This window comes from Myodes glareolus, chromosome X (assembly GCF_982192425.1).
Source record: "Myodes glareolus chromosome X, mMyoGla1.1, whole genome shotgun sequence".
NCBI classification, from domain to species: domain Eukaryota; kingdom Metazoa; phylum Chordata; class Mammalia; order Rodentia; family Cricetidae; genus Myodes; species Myodes glareolus.
In genome coordinates, this window is record NC_142053.1 from 39,727,074 (window position 1) to 39,745,283 (window position 18,210).

The 18,210-nt window shown below is 39.4% G+C and overlaps 1 pseudogene across 1 annotated transcript; it reads left to right on the forward strand.

Annotated features, from left to right (window-relative positions):
- Nucleotides 1–5,133: 5,133 nt before the first annotated feature.
- On the forward strand, nt 5,134–17,104 carry LOC146889225 (synaptonemal complex protein 3-like; annotated as a pseudogene). Its single transcript, XR_015000369.2, has 6 exons — nt 5,134–5,231; nt 5,955–6,100; nt 8,296–8,413; nt 9,304–9,403; nt 10,794–10,892; nt 16,542–17,104. The product of XR_015000369.2 is annotated as a synaptonemal complex protein 3-like (transcript).
- The last annotated feature ends 1,106 nt before the right edge of the window (nt 17,105–18,210 follow it).

Below are 18,210 nucleotides of genomic sequence, written 5' to 3' on the forward strand. Positions count from 1 at the left end.
TTTTTACTTTGAGCACTTTTTGTTCTTGCTGGATGAACTGCTCTTGTTCATTTATTACAGTGTTATATCTGATTTTTGTGAAGGATTTCTGTCTCCCTTTGACTACACAGACAATATGATTTCAAAAGCACTGGGGCACTTTTCTATCATCTAATTATCTTCCTTGCCATTGTCTTAATGATTTGGCACAAGTTTTCTCCTTGTAATTTTTGAAAACTTCATCACTCCCTTTCTTTAGTCCTAATTTATCTCACTAATTTCATTTTGAAAGGTATTTACCTCCTGGAATTTTATAGTTCTTCATGTTTATCCTCATACTAGCTCATATCATAACTCTCGTATACCATTCAACCATTTATCTGAATTTTCTGTTGGTCCCTTGAGGTCCTTGGAGACATTGGATTTACACAGCAGCATAATGCTTCCAAGCATGAAAAACTTGGTGTAGGCTACAATGGATAGAGAATTATGAATATCAATTCAAATAATATATACCTCATGAGAATTTGCTTGGTAATTCTAATATCAGGACAAAACAGTTTTCTCAATTTAAGTTACAGTGACTGTGTTTAGTTAAGATAATCTATCAAAGGTAGTTTATGAATACATGAATGACTCCTCAAAGAATCATAATATTTAAGAGATTTTAAGGTTTCACTTCGATAAGGTTGTTCAACTACAAGAAATTTAATGTATAGTAGATTTAATAATAAAAATAACTGAATAGTATACTTTTTGCGTTTAACTCAGTAGTTAACATTCTTTTCTAAAGTGTTTATATTTTATTCATTTTGTCAGCATGCAAAGAAATGAGTTTCACTACAGCAGTTTTATACATATGCTTGTATTGATTTATTTTTTTGTGTGTGTAATGGGAATAGCCATTGTTGCCTAGGTGACTGCCCAGTTTATTTTCTGGCATGACCAAACAAGTGGATGAGCAGGAAAGACAGTAGAATACAAAATTATTAGCTTTATCCATTTGTACTAGGAGAAGCTTGGAGCAGGAATTCAGTTAAACAGATGCTAACAAGGATGGTTTCTAGGCCCCCTGGGTCCTTTTCTTTCCAGACCTGGTCCTGTCCAACTATCCACCTGTTAGTATTCAGGCATGTGTACTGGCTGAGCTATCGTCAAGCACCTATTATTTTTAATGTTATTAAAATTGATTCTATTTTCTTTATTTCCTTCTCAGCATGTTCTTTGTTGACATATAGAAAAGCTTCTGATGTTTATGTTGATTTTGTGTTTTGCTACTTTGCTGAAAGTGTCTATATGTGAGTTTTCTCCTGAAGACTTTAAAGGACAGATTATATTATCTATAAAGAGGGAAAGTTTGACTTCGTCCTTTCCTGTTTTTTATACTCAGTGGAATGTAAACTGGTGCCTACTGTATAAATCAGCACATAGGTTTTCAAAAATAAAAATAGAATTATTATAAGACCTAACTAAAATACTTCTAGACAAATACTCAAAAGATGTTAAGTGTTACTTCTGACATACTTGCAATTCATGTTTATTGCCACAGTAGTCACAATAGTTAAATGGAACCATTCCTTACCATTATGAGATGAAGAGATAAAATGTGATATATATACCCAATGGAATTTTATTCCACTGAAAAGATTGTTGAAATCGTGGCATTTGGAGGGAAATGGATAGAATTGAAGGTTCTTATGTTAGGTGAAGAGGTACAGATTTGGAAAGAGAATTATCAGAGGTTTTTTTTTTCTCATATGTGGAATTGAGACTTAATTTTTATATATTAGAATACATATGTGTGGTTATATAGTATAGGACATAAAACTAGAAAATAAAGCATGAGAGGAGAAAAGAGATTTACAGGGGTAAATTAAGAAGTGTAATAAAATACATAACACATAAAGGGATGCTTCCTAGTTACTGTTTTATTACTGAGATAAAACACATTAACCAAGGCACTTGTGGAATGGAGAAGTTATTTGTCTTATGGTTCCAGAGGGAAATGAGTCCATCAATGTGGGAAAGTATGGCAGCAATCAGCAAGCATGGTACCTGGAATAGGAGCTGAGAGCTCACATCTCAAACCACAAGTAAGAGACTGAGAGAGTGAACTTGAAAAGGTGTGAGTCTTTCAGCTTTTAAAACAACATACCCCTAGTTACATAATTTCTTTAGGAAGGTCATGCCTCCTAAAACACCCCCAAACAGCCCAAAACTAGGGACCAAGTATTCAAATGCCTGAGACTATAGGAGACATGTCACTCACTCATGCCACTACAGGATGACTATTGAGGGAAGCAATGAACCCTTAGGAAGGAGTCATGGGATCTGGGATGTCACTACAGGAGGAAGAACACCATGGAAAAGAGAAGACTGGAGAGACGGCTTAGCAGTTAAGCTAAGGCTGCTCTTCCAGAGGACCTGGGTTTGATTTTTCAGATCCACATGTTGGCTCACAATTATCTTTAACTCCAGTCCTAGTGGGATATGATACCCTCTTCTGACTTCTGCAGGCACCAGGCATGTATGTGGTACACAAACATATGTGTAGGCAAAATACCCATACACATAAAAATAAATAAAAGAGAGTGAAGGGAAATGCCATAATGAATCTCACTTTGTATGCTAACTTTTAAGCCTCATAAAGTATGTGTATGTTCAGCATCTGCATATTTGTATAGTTTCTGTGCTTTTTTTGTTGTTGACTTCTATTTTTATTTCCTTTATGTTTTATGAAATAAACTGTATTTATTATTTTGCATTTGTTAAGATTTAATTTGCAGAGAAAACAAACACATGGTATATTTTAGAAGAGATTCCATAGAGTTCCAAGAAGAATATGTATGCCATTCCAATTTACTAAAGTATTCTGTAGGTATCTGTTCAATCCAATCTATGTATTGTCTAGTCCAGATCTGACATTTGATAATTTTATTTTATATGATGGGATGTTTTATGTGGATTGCCAACAGGACCTATAAAAAAGAAAAGGAGCCTATGTGCATGCCTGTGAGGGATTATCTAGATTAGGTTATCCTCTGTGTGTGTCTGTCAGGATATTTGGTGGGGGGGTCATGTGTCTGTGTTGGACAGTGGGCTCTGAGTTCCTAGAAATGCCAGGCAGACCACTCAGAACGAGGGTACTACCACTTCCATATGGTTCCCACAAAATTCTTTCATCCATCAAGCTGAATGTAAAGATATCGGCCACCCCACAAACACGCACCGTGTACTGGACCAAGCCATACTTATGCCCACATGAGCTGGAACTGAAAGATCTTCACCTACGTGCCAACGTGTCATACACCTTTAACCCTGAGCTGACCACCAGAGCTGTTACACACTGTGACCTCTGGGGCACTTCTTATGGCCTCTCCCAGGACTTGTCTCCTGTCAAGGGATAAAGTATAAACCAAACCAAACACACACACACACACACACACACACACACACACACACACACACACACGAGTTTAAAGTTCAAGGAGGCCAGGTCGTACCCTCTGTTAATTTCAGAGACTTCTCTGAGTATTCTTGTAGCTGAGATGATGCCTGGACAGCGCAGAGCAGAAGGGGCTTTTTGACCCTTGACCCTGTGACTTCTTTCTGGGTATTATGTAGGGTGGCCTAGACAGGAGAAGGCAGGTATATGCCACCTGCATGGGTGCCCCTTATCAAAGAGATAGGATTTGTCAGGGGCGGCAAGGGCAGGGAAACCTGGTCTGGATGGTACCCACAGGTCTGCCTGGTCAATTTTAAAACCCTACATTCCACATCCTGATCTGGCTACTTCTACTCGGATTTACCATAAGCCATCCACACCGAATTGAGCTCGGTGCCCACTAGGTATGCACAGGCAGGTGGTACATGATGGTGTTGTTGGCAGGTGCCTTCTGTCAGACCCCTTGTAATGTTCTGGGGATGTCGCTATGGATCAGAAACCTCTTCTGGCAGGTACAGGTCCCGGAACTGCAAGCCCAGCACGACTCAAGGAGAAAGCCATTTCTCAGAGAAAGCAAAGGATAGAAAGAGAGGACAGAGAATGGCAGGGAGGAAGTTATGTGGATGACAGACACTTTGTCACAATGGTTACCTGGCCCTGAGACCCTGAGCACTTGGCCAGAGATGCTGGGCAGTGCGTGCGGTTTTGGGGAAGGAGCTGTGTGTGCTGCTGGGGAGACTGAGCCAAAAGCTGGAGGTTCCCTGGGCAGGCTTGTGCACATAATGTCTGCTGGCGGGCACCACAATGTCGCCAAAGGAACCCAGAGGCAGCCCAGGATGCAGAATCCCCTGCAGAGAGGTTCTCTAACCCTGCCAGACATGGTGACTTCAGAACCCAAGAGGCTGTGCTTTTCTTGCCCAGTAAACCAAGGGCTGTGTTGGTTGTGCAGTTCCCCTAGGTTCGGCTTGCTCCCACACCTCTCGTGGGTCACAGAGACTGCAGGAGCCTGGTTTAGGCACACTGGGGGCACTATGAGAGCTGCTCTTTAGCCAGCCCTCAGCCGTGTCAGCAGAAGCACTGGGAAGCTGCTGGCGGGATCAGAAAAACAATTCTGCTAGATGGCAGCAGTGCACTGAGAATGCAAACTGTCACAGGGCATGGGTGCACTCCCTCTGCCCTTTCCAAAGCAAAAATAAAGGAAACCCAGTGCACCACACTCTCCAAGATGGCCACCGAACAAACAATTAGGCCAGGACTGGCCAGAGATGGGTATCTAGTCCTGCTGCAAGGGATCCAAGGGCCTGAGGACCTTGAGGGGTGGAGGAGTTCTGGGGGGAGATGGGCTTCATGAACCTCAAAGGCTTCTCCACCACACTGCCTGGAGACACTGGGCTTTGTGATTGCTGCCAGCCCCTGAAGGTTCTTCATCTGGGGGAGGGACCGTGTGAGATTTCCCCTTTCAAGATAGCATGTTTATTTATATCATTGCTCAGGTCTTGATTAGGCAGCCATATTGCTGAGGTATCACAGGTACAGTTTTCCAATCATTTCAGGAGATGCAGTCTGATACCCTGGCTCTTACAGTCTGCCTGTCACTTCTTCCATAATGTTTCCTGAGCACCACGCCGAGATTCTGTTTCCTGTGTTGGAGTCTCAGAGATTGGCTGGCACAACGCGCATGCACAAACTGAAGTGAGCAGGCCACGCCCCTATCCATCATGCTTTCGCATTTCCCTGCTGCATGGTGAACCAGTCTGACTGAGGAGAAAGCAGTAAGAATGGGAGTGTGGTAGGAAGTAGTCTCTAGGTGGGTGAGTGACTTTGGTGGGCTGAGACTCTGTAAGCTTCAATGGGTGAGGACACTGGCTCTGAGGAGTTCCGTGACCATTGGCAGAGGAGGGTATGGGTTCACGAGGCAAGGCCTCGGCTGGCTTGGGAGGAAATACCAGGGTGTCTCACCTAGGCCTCAGATGAGAGGAGGCTCCTGAGGGCAGTGGCTTCCCTCAGGTCCTGAGAGGGGCTTAGGAAACCCTGTGTGACATAGTGGGAGAGTGCAGACCTCTCACAGCTTTATCTCTGCCTGTTATAATTCATTATTAACACTGGGGCTCCTGAGCTCCTCCTGTGTCCTCGAAATAACAAGATAGCACGGTTGTCTCCTGAGTCTGTGGCACAGGTTCATTTCTGGTGGCTGAATCAGTACTAAATTGCTTAGTCCATCTGACCATACATCAGTGCAAGGATACTCAGGCTCGGGAACACAGGCCACAATTTTGTCTGCCCCCACCCACTTCCAAATGCAGGAACTCAGCAGAAGGGGTAGAAGTGGAGGTGTGCAGGACAGAGTCAGCTTCATATTCATCAGTAGAGAACGGACAGGTTAGGGTACCACACTGTTGTAATCTTCCATGAACCTCCCTGCTCCAGCACAGAGTGACGATGCCCTGTCTCCCTCCCCATGGACCCTGGCACTTGTTTCTTTGACTCTTATTTAATTGCTGGGAGTTTTGTATGTCGTTGCAATCACAAGGTTTAGGAGTTGGAACTAAAACCAGGGCACAATAGACATGCCACACAAGGAGAAGAAGGCTACAAGCAAAACTCCAAAACGTCCGAGGGATTCTCCTGATTCTCAATCTGATGATGACTTGAAGCATGGTGTTCTCCAAAGGCCAGGTACAATCAGAGGGTTTTGTGAAAGGCTGCACCTACCCGAGGGGACAGTTTGACTGATCTCTTGGCAGGTGGTGCATAAGGGCAGCTCAGGTTCAGGATCATTGCTTCAGATTGCAGGATGTTTCCAACTCTGAAAATGGATATTTCTATGTGTCCCAAACTGGTTTGTTGACTTTAGGTTTCCCCTTGATCTTCTAACTCCAGGACTCCTAGCCTAAGCCATTCTCACTTCCAACTTGTCTCCTGGCAAGGACAAGATTTAAAATTACTTTCACCCCGGAAGGCTTGTACAAATGCCTAACTAAAATATAACCCAGGTACGTACCTGTTTTAATCTCACTTGTACACACATGCTGGATTGAAAAGTACTTTTCCTGTCTGGGATGCCTAGAAATTCCATAGACAACTTATTTTGTATTTTCTTTCTCTTCAATGTAGTAGAAAACCTCACGACTGATATCAGTGACGACAGTGCTCAATCAGATCAAGATGAACATCAGGAGTGGTGATATATGTAAAGTACTGTTTGTTTGTCATTAGAAGATAGTTTCAGAAAATTCAGCTTTTCTCTGTTAAACACCACATATTTATTTCCAAATAAAATGAATTTTCATATACTCATTTAATAATTTTGTACGTTTTTCATAGGGAGTCTGATCAGAAGATGTTACAAGAAATTCAAGGTATGTTTTAGGAGATGCTCACCATTCACAAGTGCTGTTTTTCAGTCGTACAACTTTCACACAGTCATGAGTGAGCACTGACCTACAGGACCCCACTTAATGTCTTCTTCCCATGCATAGGATTGCATTATGTATAGGTTGCCATTTGATTTTTATACATTTCTTCACTATTTAAACTTGGGAAATGGAAATGTTTCTAACAATGAAGAGGTATGGATGTTTTGCGTAGTAGAGAGTGAGTGGGGTGTGTATTACTGGGTGGAGTGGATAACAGAATCTCCATTTTTAAACTACTCTCTATGACATTTGTTTCAACATGTGCTTTTGGTGTTTTGAATTAATTTAGATTTTTGGATTTTTGAAGTTGCTTTTCTCAGGATAACAGTGCTGATGAGAGTCCTTTCATACAACTGATATTAACTGTGAATGAGCTAGTTAGTAGAAAACAAAAGAAAGTTCCTTGCCCCCCACCACAGAACTACACCAGTGAGAAGTGTGAGGTTGAATCCTTAACCCCATACATTTTACACTTTATTAACTATTAGCTACTGGTTTGTTTTTTTTTTGACACATCTCTAGAGACAGTTCGAACAAAAAAAAAATGTTGGAAAACTTTTTCCATTTGATACTGACAAAGAGATTGTATTATAAAGAGACCCACATATTTTTACTAGATAGATGAAATATTTGTACCGTGGCAGGAATGTTATCTAAGTACTGAAAGTACTAGTGAAAGCTGTTGTCTGTAGGTCCTTGATATAAATTTATGTAATGACTACAGCTTTGCTGTTTGTGAAATATTATGAATTCCAGTAGTTATGGGAAGGCAGGTGTTATGAAGTCTAAAAAGATAATTTAACTTTTCTCTATTTACTGTATGCCCCAATGAGACTGTTTCTGTGAGAAAATGTGGTGTCCAGGTATCATATGTCATAGTGCTTAAAACTAATGTTCACATTGTGTATTATCCATATGATTTTAACAGTTTTTAAAATAAAACAGAATTGTGTTTTTATCAAATGTATCCTAACAAGATTCCATCCTGAGAATATCATTTGAAAAGAAGAATATTTACTGAGTGTTTGAGTTTTGTGTTTTTGCTGATTCTGAGGAGGAAATCAAAGGCTGTCTTTGAACATCTTTATACACATGTTAAGAAAGTAGAAACCATTTTGACTTGGAACTTTCGTATATCTAAAACAAATGGCGAAATACACATGCACTCATATTCTCTCTCTCTCTCTCTCTCTCTCTCTCCCTCTCTGTCACACACACACACACACACACACACACACACACACACACACACACTGGTAAATAGGAATACTGCTTTTAGAAAATGGAAGTGTTTATAAAAGGAAGACAGCAAACTTTGCTTTTTGAATTGATGCCTATTGTATGAATTTTAAATATTGTTGCAATATTGCTTAAACAGTGTATCTCATGTCAATTTGAGTGGGAACAAAGTAACTTCCAATTTTACCTTCTAATAAAATTTTATTTCATGTATAGGTGACCTTAAAAAGTCCTACATTGCAAAGAGAAAGCAGTTTCACCAAGATATAAAATCTCCTATTGAATTTCTGAATAAAAAACTTCTGTGTGTTTTTAAAACACAACAAATGGAAAGGTAAAGTTCTTGGCTTCTTTGATCTGCAAAATTTGTGCAGTTTCTCACACTTCATCGGTGCAAATGACATCAGACTCCATTTTCTTGTTATGCAATGATTTGCATCTCCACTGAAAAGTGCAACCACCTTGCTATTCCACCAAGCAGAGCTTTATATTAGTTCTAGAACCTCAGTTTCACAGAATTGAGTTATATAATGTAGAATACAGTGAAAATATCCACTTTCTTGCCTTTTACTTAATTCCAGAACGGTGGTACTGTAAAAATCACTGATACCTAAGTTTTGTAATTTGGTGGCTGAATGAATGTAGGCTCAGTGTCAAAGCATTAATTATACGCAGGACAGTAAATGACATTTACTGTAAATGATTCGACTAGGTAGATAGTTTTATATTGTAGATATGAGCCTTAAATTATATTGATACTCTGTAAGTAATTTGAATAATTCTCAAATTGCAATCACCGTTTTTTTTTTGTGAAAATCATTGTGATAATGGGAGAAGACCATTGATTAAACTATTCTCTTAAGTAAATTCTTGAGGATGAAAGCATATGCTGTTTGCAGTATGTCAACTTTCTATACCAGAATCTTTATTGTGTAGTAAGAGAGAAATGTAGTCTGATACAAGTGAAATAAATAATTACAGAAAATTTATATAGCAATGAATCGTCGTTGTTCAAGAGGGAAGGCATGTAGCCTCTCTGGTAGTAACTTAGGACGACATACTGTTACAGTGAGGCTACCTAACTTCACTTTTCCTCTCCGTCACTCAATTATTTTTGTCTTCTCTTGATGCAGTATGATATAAGCCACACTAATTTTTATCTGAGAATGTGTAATTTGCTGTACCTCCATGCTATAAGACCATGCTTATTACTATGTTTTACAGACAGATGCTTCGTGCCAAATATTCTCAAATGTTTGGGCCTTTGTTTCAACAATGGAAAAGAGAGGTGCTGAAATTTGAGCAAGAAGAATACAGTTTTGTTGTAAGTGTTGGGCTTATCTTTGTAAGTAACCTGTGTAACAAAGTCCAAAATAGTAGGAAGTCATATAGATATTCAAGATGGAAAGGGAAGCACAGGCTCACTTCTTTTAAACTGGTGACATGTCAATGTCATTGGTTAGGAGTCAAGCTAGCTAGAAAACACAGCATGTCCTCATTGGAAGCTTGCATAGAAAGAAAATGATCTCTCTCTCTCTCTCTCTCTCTCTCTCTCTCTCTCTCTCCCTCTCTCCCTCCCTCCCTCCCTCCCTGTCTCCCTCCCTCTTCTCTCTCTCCTTAAGGGACACCATTTAGGAGCATAGTGAGATATGTATGACAAGCAGTAGAATTGTACAACACAATTTTATGACATAGGGCTAGACAATTATAAGTGAGAGTAAATCATGTGGCTGCTCTCGCAGAGCAGGATTAGATGTTGGCTTTGATTACTTAGTATTCTGATAAGCCCAGGTCAGGAGGGGAAGAGAAGGGGGCTTACATGCAAGAACAGGTTTGATAATTGACAATGATATTTACTCTGAAACGGAGAACATGAGGACGAGGAAGATGGGTGTTGGAGAACAGAAAAAGTTCTTTTTAGTACCTCTTATATCTTGACAGACAACTGAGGTGTAATGCTAAAGACAATGCTCCTCAAAGCTAGAAAAGAGTCTAGATCCTGAGAAAATGGGGAAATGGTCCATGTTTATAGACAGGAACCTGGGCTCTGGAACTCTGCTTGGAATCTGCCCATAGTTTTAAGTAGTTATCTCTGCAACTCATTTTCTTTTTGAGTGAAAGGTGGGATAACAAAATTTTTACCTCATAGAGTGGGTTGCATATTAAACAAGTTCTACTCTCCCATGTTTACAGAAATGTTTAAGAGCAGTACCCGACAAATGATTGTCATGTGCCTTTTGTATGTTTCATACTTTACACATGTGGATAAATTCTAGGGGATGACTTTGAAGGCCAGCAGGGGTTAGGCCAAGATTATAGTTGGAGTCAATGTCAAGGAACAAAATTGGCTACATTTGAAAATTTCATTTGTGTACACATTGAAATGTACAATTAATACTCATTTAATACTAGACAATAAGGAATATATCCTATTTAATTTCTGAGAGATACGAATTCACAGATTGGAATGAGCCTCTGTTGACTTCAGCCTCAAGAATACCTGCATTCAAATGTTGGTGACAAAAGACTATCTTAGTCAAAGACTGAAGGAAAATATTTATTTAATTCACTAAAATCATTTAGAATTGGACATACTATTTAAAATAGTAAATTCAAGCAGATGAATTTGAAGTGTTTTCATTTAAACACAATGTAATTGAGATTGCGAATATTCAGTCTTCATGCATTTGTCACCTCTCTCTTTCACATTTTAGAATGCATCTAATCAGCATGCAGAGATTTTGGACAAGGGTGCAATGGCACAGAATACAACCATTGATGAAGCCAAAAATATCTCTGATCAACTTCTAAAGGTCTGTTTGTTGTAGTTGGTAAGAAATCACAGCCTTGTGACACAGTATATACATAAAAGCAGGGGACAGAGGGTTTGTTCTGAATTCATGGGAAAACTAGTAAATTATTAAACTATTAATTATTAAACTATTAAATGTAACATGAGGGGCCGGCTTGCTGGGGTTTCTGCCTGCCCGGTACCCCACAGCTGGAAAGTCCCAAAGAAAATCACAGAGTCTACATTAGGTTATAAACTGATTGGCCCATTAGGTCAGGCTACTTATTAGCTCTTATAACCTTTGTTACCCCATTATCCTTAATTACATTAGCCACACGGCTCAGTATCTTTCTCAGCTGGGCAGGTTACATGCTGCCTCTTCGGTGGTCTGGGCAGGAATGGCGGAGGGAGCTTCCTTCTCCCTAGCCTTCTCCTATTCTCATTGCCCCACCTCTACTTCCTGCCTGGTTGACCCGCCTATACTTCCTGCCTGGCCAATCAGCGTTTTATTAAAATACATGATTGACAGAATACAGATAATTCTCCCACACCAATTAAACTAGTAATTATTCTTTTAAAGTGTTGATCATTTTCTCTTTTGAGCACTTTCCAAGATTAACTATGATTGCAAAAGGCATATTTAATTTGAAAACATATCAAGTTTTATGAGTCATTTAAATCAGGAAATGTGAAATTTGGACTTCACCTAGAAATAAATACACAGCAGAGAACATTGATGTTTATTTTACTTTATGTTCAAGTTGATACATATAAGGTAGAAATTAGTAAATTTCTAAATACCTTGTGGTTTTCTTTTTCTCATTTAGTATGCACTGCTTTCTTAAGTGGCATACAGGCAAGAGTGAGCAATGCATTAGTTTCTCATTTTTGTTTGCTTTCTTGTTTGGTTGGGAGCTATGTGGGTCGAGCTATGTAGACCCAGCTGTTCTTGACTGCATAGAGATCTGCTTACCTTTGCCTCCTGAGTGTTGGGATCGAAAGTGTTTACCAGTACACTAGGCTACTAGTAACTTTTAATTTTGTAATAAAGTTTGTGAGATTTGTTATGGTACTTTTATTATACAGTTATTTTGATCAATGGTAACTTTATATTCCAATGTATAGTCATTAGAGATGACTGAAATATTTAATAGAATGGAAAAACAAGTGTGGAGAATTAAATTTTAGTAAAAAGGGAATTATGTACTTGGGCTAAATATCCTTAGTATCTCCAATGTCAATCCACATTATTCAGGAAGATAAGAAGTGCTTTTAGTCATTCTCTTTAATACTTTTTATTTACAGGTACATTTATGTATTTAGGAATGTATATATGTATATATAAATGTTTGTGTTTGTGTGTATATTATACAATGATACTTTTATTTACTTATTGAAAATTTCCACTTCCTCCCTGCCTCCCTTTTCCCTCCCCCTCCCCACCTCCCCTTCCTCTCTAGTCCTAAGAACAGTCAGGGTTCCTTGCCACATGGGAAGTCCAAGGTCCTCCCCCCTCCATCCAGGTCTATAAAGGTGAGCATCCAAAAAAACCAGGCTCCCACAATGTAACATGAGGGGCCGGCTTGTTGAGGTATCTGTCCCACCCAGTACCCAACAGCCGGCAAATCCCAGAGAAAAATCAACCACACAGAGAACTCTATAAGTTATAAAGCTGATTGGCCCATTAGGTCAGGCTTCTTGTTAACTCTTATAACTTATATTAACCCATTACTCTCATCTATGTTAGCACATGGCTCCGTACCTTTCTCAGCTGGGCAGGATACATGCTGCCTCTTCGGTGGTCTGTGCAGGAGTGGCTGAGGGAGTTTCTTCCTCCCTAGCCTTATCCTATTCTCATTGCCCCGCCTCTACTTCCTGTCTGGTTGACCCACCTATACTTCCTGCCTGGCCAATCAGCGTTTTATTAAAATACATGATTGACAGAATACAGACAATTCTCCCACACTATTTCCCTCTTTTTTTTTAAAACAAAGGAAAATACCCATAGTCCATTTGTTGGGAATGTGGGCGTAGTATTTCAGGCTACTTCCTGCTGGTTGGGGGCGCTGATGATCTTATGGGGACCTAAAGAAAACTTAGAGTTATCATCAAGTCCTGACTGGAGTATCCTGTGAGTCTTGATCATCTCAGGCAGCAGTCTTGAACCTGTTCTGGATGAAGAACTCAGACATCTGGGCCATCTATTCCTGTCAGAGATTTTTCAGGTGGCCTCCCTTGGTGGAACTTGATTTTTCTTAACTCAGAATGAATCCATAGCCTCTCATTTTCTGTGGAAACAAAAGCAAAATCTCTTCTCCAAAGTAACAAACCTTTTGACTTCAGTTTTGAAGCCAAGGTATTTTCAAAATACCTATCTTGAGTTAGTTCAGCAGTATTTATAAACAACAGTCCTTTAGCAGCTGTTGCTCCTTCCTCAGCATTCAAACAATTTAAAGAGAGCATAATAACATACAGTATCAAGATTCTCTGTGCATTTTCCATCTTTGTGTGGCTTTACTTTAACCTCTATTTCTTTTATTTTTACTTTTACTTTTTGGCACAGGTTCTCTGTATATCTTTGTCCTGGAATAACTCTGTAGACCAGGCTGTCCTTGAACTCACAGAGATCCTTTTGTCTCTGCCTCCCCAGTACTGGGCTCAAAGGTGTTTGCTACCATACTTTGAACTCACAGAGATCCACGTGTCTCTGCTTTTCCAGTGCTAGGATTAAAGGTGTGTGCTACCACACCTTGAACTCACAGAGGTCAATCTCTACCTCTGTCCCTTGAAGTCACAGAGGTCAATATGCCTCTGCCTCCCAGGCATTGGGATTAAAGGTGTGTTCTACCACACCCAACTACTCTCTTTCTTCCCTTTTTACCCTAAGAACTTTAACCTTTAACCTGCATGTATTTTTAACACACTGTAAACTCTTTAGAGGTTTTCTTCATCTTTGAACCTCTCTTTACTGTATCTCTCTCTCTTTTTTGACTACATGAGTCTTTAAGGAGAAGATTAAAGCCGTGGCTTTGACAGCTAGATCCAGCCCATTTCTTAACTTTCCCAGTCTCATGGCTGAGATACCAGCCAGAACTGTGTTCACTGCCACAACTCTATGGCGTTTCAAGGTCCTTGCTAGCAAACAAGCTGCAGCATTCTGCTCACAGACCACACTCAGTCGGACTGCCTGCCTGAAAGAGTCAGAGGACAGCCCAGAAAGCCGGCATTTTAAAACAGCACAGCTTTTTTCCTGTTATGGCTGAAAACCTGAAAAGCATGCGTTCAGCTTTTCATCAACACCGTTTAAGTTTTTCGTGGCAGGACCTCTTAATGAGCTGCAGGGTTTTGCAGCTAAAGCTGAGTCAGGAAGCCTCTCTTAGATGAGAGTGCTTGCTTGCCTCTAACAAGCAGAGCAGACCCGAGAAATTGCTGCCACCAAGAAAATATGCTTTACTCTATTCTTTTTCAAGCTTTCTCAGGCTTTCTGTGGATTCATTTATCCACGTGGGCGCCATATGTAACATGAGGGGCCGGCTTGTTGAGGTATCTGTCCCATCCAGTACCCAACAGCCGGCAAATCCCAGAGAAAAATCAACCACACAGAGAACTCTATAAGTTATAAAGCTGATTGGCCCATTAGGTCAGGCTTCTTGTTAACTCTTTTAACTTATATTAACCCATTACTCTCATCTATGTTAGCACATGGCTCCGTACCTTTCTCAGCTAGGCAGGTTACATGCTGCCTCTTCGGTGATCTGTGCAGGAGTGGCCGAGGGAGTTTCTTCCTCCCTAGCCTTATCCTATTCTCATTGCCTCACCTCTACTTCCTGTCTGGTTGACCCACCTATACTTCCTGCCTGGCCAATCAGCGTTTTATTAAAATACATGATTGACAGAATACAGACAATTCTCCCGCACCACCACAAAGTCAGTCCATGAAGTAGAATCAAAACCCAGTGCCATTGTCCTTGGCTTCTCAGTCAGCCTTCATTGCCAGCCACATTCAGAGTGTCCAGTTTGATCACATGCTCCATCACTCCCAGTCCAGCTGGCCTATTTTATTTTAAAATTTATCTACTTCTTTATTGAAAATATATTCCTCTCCCATACAATGCATCCCAACCACAGTGTCCTCTCCCTCCAATATTCCCGGATCCCCCCAACTCACCTCTGTCCCAGACTCACTCCCTCTCTATTTCCTTTTACTAAAACATATCATCAATGTTTTCTTCTAAACTAATTGATGCTGTTTTCATATATTGGAAGTTACCAAATTCTTTCAAGAGCTTAAGAGTTCCCTATAACAAACCCAAGTATTTAGGGAGAGATTTAAGTTGGAGAACATGCAGCTTTGCTGAGCCCTGAGAACCACTTTCCTGAAGATATAAATAAAAAGGATCTTTTCTAAATGTTAGTGTGAAATGCCATCACTAGATTTGGAACCTTATTATGGAAACTTTTACAGTTGCTCCTGTTCTTCTCTCTGTTTTACTAATAGGGCTATGTGTTCCGTGCAGGGCTTCTTGCATTTTCTTCATTGAATTGTGGAATTACCACAGGGCCTTTTCATTTCTCTCTAGTATTAGGAAATCTTTTCTGTGTTCTCTAAACTCAGTTATTAAATTACCACAGGGCCTTATCATTTGCTGCTAGTAATTGAAAATAGTCTTTTCTGTGTTTTCTCTTTCTATCCCTCCTTCACTTAGAAACCCCCATCTCTCATGTTGCATTCAACGTGCACAAATAAAATATTATTCTACAACAGAGCTCTTCCCTTTTCCAAATCTGTCAGTAGCCCCCTTTCTTAATTCTCAGATCTTCCAATACTCTCATCAAAAGCTCTTTTCCTTCAAATAAAAGCTTCTTTTTCTGCATCCTGCCTTTGCTTCCATATCCCCAGCATAGTAGCTTCCTATGAAGAAACTCAACACTTTGTTTCCCTGACTTGCTTGTTTTTCCTAATTCTTGTCTTTATTTTGAGAATCCTTTAGTCTTCCTCTTTTAGTCAAACACCCTGGCAAATTCTTCCAAACTCATTTTAATTTCTTTATATTATTCCTGTTTGTATCTTTATCCATGCCATAGGAATACGGTAGAAACTGTAGAAACTGTACAGTTCCATTTCCTTTGTTCCACATATGCCACAGTTCTTTCCCCATGGTGTATATCACTTCACACTTCTTTGGCTAGACAGAAAACTGCTTAAACCCTAAATGATGTTCTGTGTAACTTGAAGGGGCATAAGGTAATGTGTCTTAACATTTCTATGGAATGTAAAAGGAAATCATTTTACATGTTCTATCATTAAGTTGATATTCAGCCATTACCTGGGGAGGGGAAATACAGTATTTCCTGCTACAGACTCTTGCAAGTCTACTTCCCTTGAATTTCCACTGCCCATTCACCAGCCTGTTTTCTCGAAATAATTATACACCTTTTTTTTCTTTCTTTTTTTTTTACACCTTTTTTTTTTCTTATGTTTGTACTCCACTCAAGTCTACTACCTAAATTGTATAATGAGCACTAAAATCTCCTTAAATGTCACCATGTTTTGCATTCATAACAAGCATCCCTTACCTGTGACTATTTGAAAGTTTTGAACTTTGAATGATTTGAGTGTGATGTGAAAGATGGGGATTTCCAACTGAGCCAGACTTTTGTTTTGTTTTAGAGCATCAAAGTCTTTGAGGATCATCACCAAAACTTGATGCTATTGATCAAAAGATAGTGAAAAAAGAAATAGAAAACTTGAAGAGGAAACTTAAGACAGAAAATGTGAGCAGTGTACATTTAATACAGAATAATAAGTATCTATGTTATGCTTTTGATGTCTTCTTGTAAGAGATGCTTATAGTAATTATCGATATCTCTGTTTTGAAACGGACTGCAACTTATATTTGTCTGTAGAAAAGAAATAAAACTTCTGAAAATTATCACAAACTGAAAAACATTAACAACAGAAGTTCCCATGCTTATCTTGGGGTGTGGTGTGGTGTTTCTAGGAAGCCGATTTTCATTTATTTTGTTTGTTTAGCTGGTAAATGACACTCGTCCTTAGTGCTGATTCACAGCATTTAGTTTATTTACATATATACTCAACTTTTTAGCTCAACATTCCACCTCTGCCCTTCAGTGATATGTTATAGAGAGTGCAAGGTTTTTCCAATTAAATTGACAGTGTGTGTGCAGAAGTTTATCTGTGTATATATTTAAGTCATAAATTATTCTGTTGGTTTTCTTCTTATGCTGTACCTTTTTGCATTAAGTACCATAAATACCTCTCCTTGGAAACACTGCATTTAATAAATTTAAAATTGTTTTACAGTCTAATTGAGATATGTCAATTAAATAGATTCCTTTAGTAAGTAAAAAAACTACAAAATCACTTGAAAAAATATATATTAATCCCACAGGAAGAAAAGAACTGACTAATTTACCCATGTGCTTTCTATTTTGATTTGGACCCATGAAGCATGAATTCTGTTTATTTTTCTAAGCATATACACATTAAGTATGCAAATGAATGAGATTTGCTGTGCCATATCCAAACATGCACATTATCTGCAATGACAAGGAGCCCTCTATCCAGCCCATCTAACAATTTTCTTCTTCCATCCTTCCCACAAAGCTATGGCTCCCTCAGTACATGCTCTACATTCAGATCCTTCTAAAATTTTTCATATGACATGGGAATCTGGCTTATTTCCCTTAATGTAATACCCTGAGATGCATACAGCTTGTTTTTTTTCTGAAAATGGCAGCATTTAATTTCTTTTGGTGTCTGAAGAATATTTCATTAATATTTATGTCTCATACTTTCTAAATGCTTTCATGGTGTTGATGGACAGCTGTCTATTTGTGCTTTATGCCTCCTGTACTTGAATGGGTGGCAATATGCCACTGTATTGAATTACGATTGTCAACATGACTGCAATGAGAATTAGTTAAGGCATTAGTAAAGCACACGTGTGACATATATGTTAAGCTGTTTACAGAGAAGATTGGTGGAGAAACAGGAGAATGTCTTGTCCTAGTTGTGGATAGAATAATTTAATAGACTGGGAGCCTACATGGAATTACGAAGTAAAAAGAGAATGAAAACTAGTGCATACAAGCCTCACTCTTCCTGAACTTGTGCAGCTGTTCCTGTGGTCATTGCTGGTAGAGATCAGATTCCAGACTCTTCGACCTCTCAATTCAGACACACACTAGTGTTGCCCTAGAAAACTCCTGACTTTGGGAGCTGAAATGGTGATACACCATTTCTCTCTCTTTCTTTTGAAAACCAATTTTTATATTTTTGTGTTTGTTTTGGGAAGGAGGCATGACCACATACATTT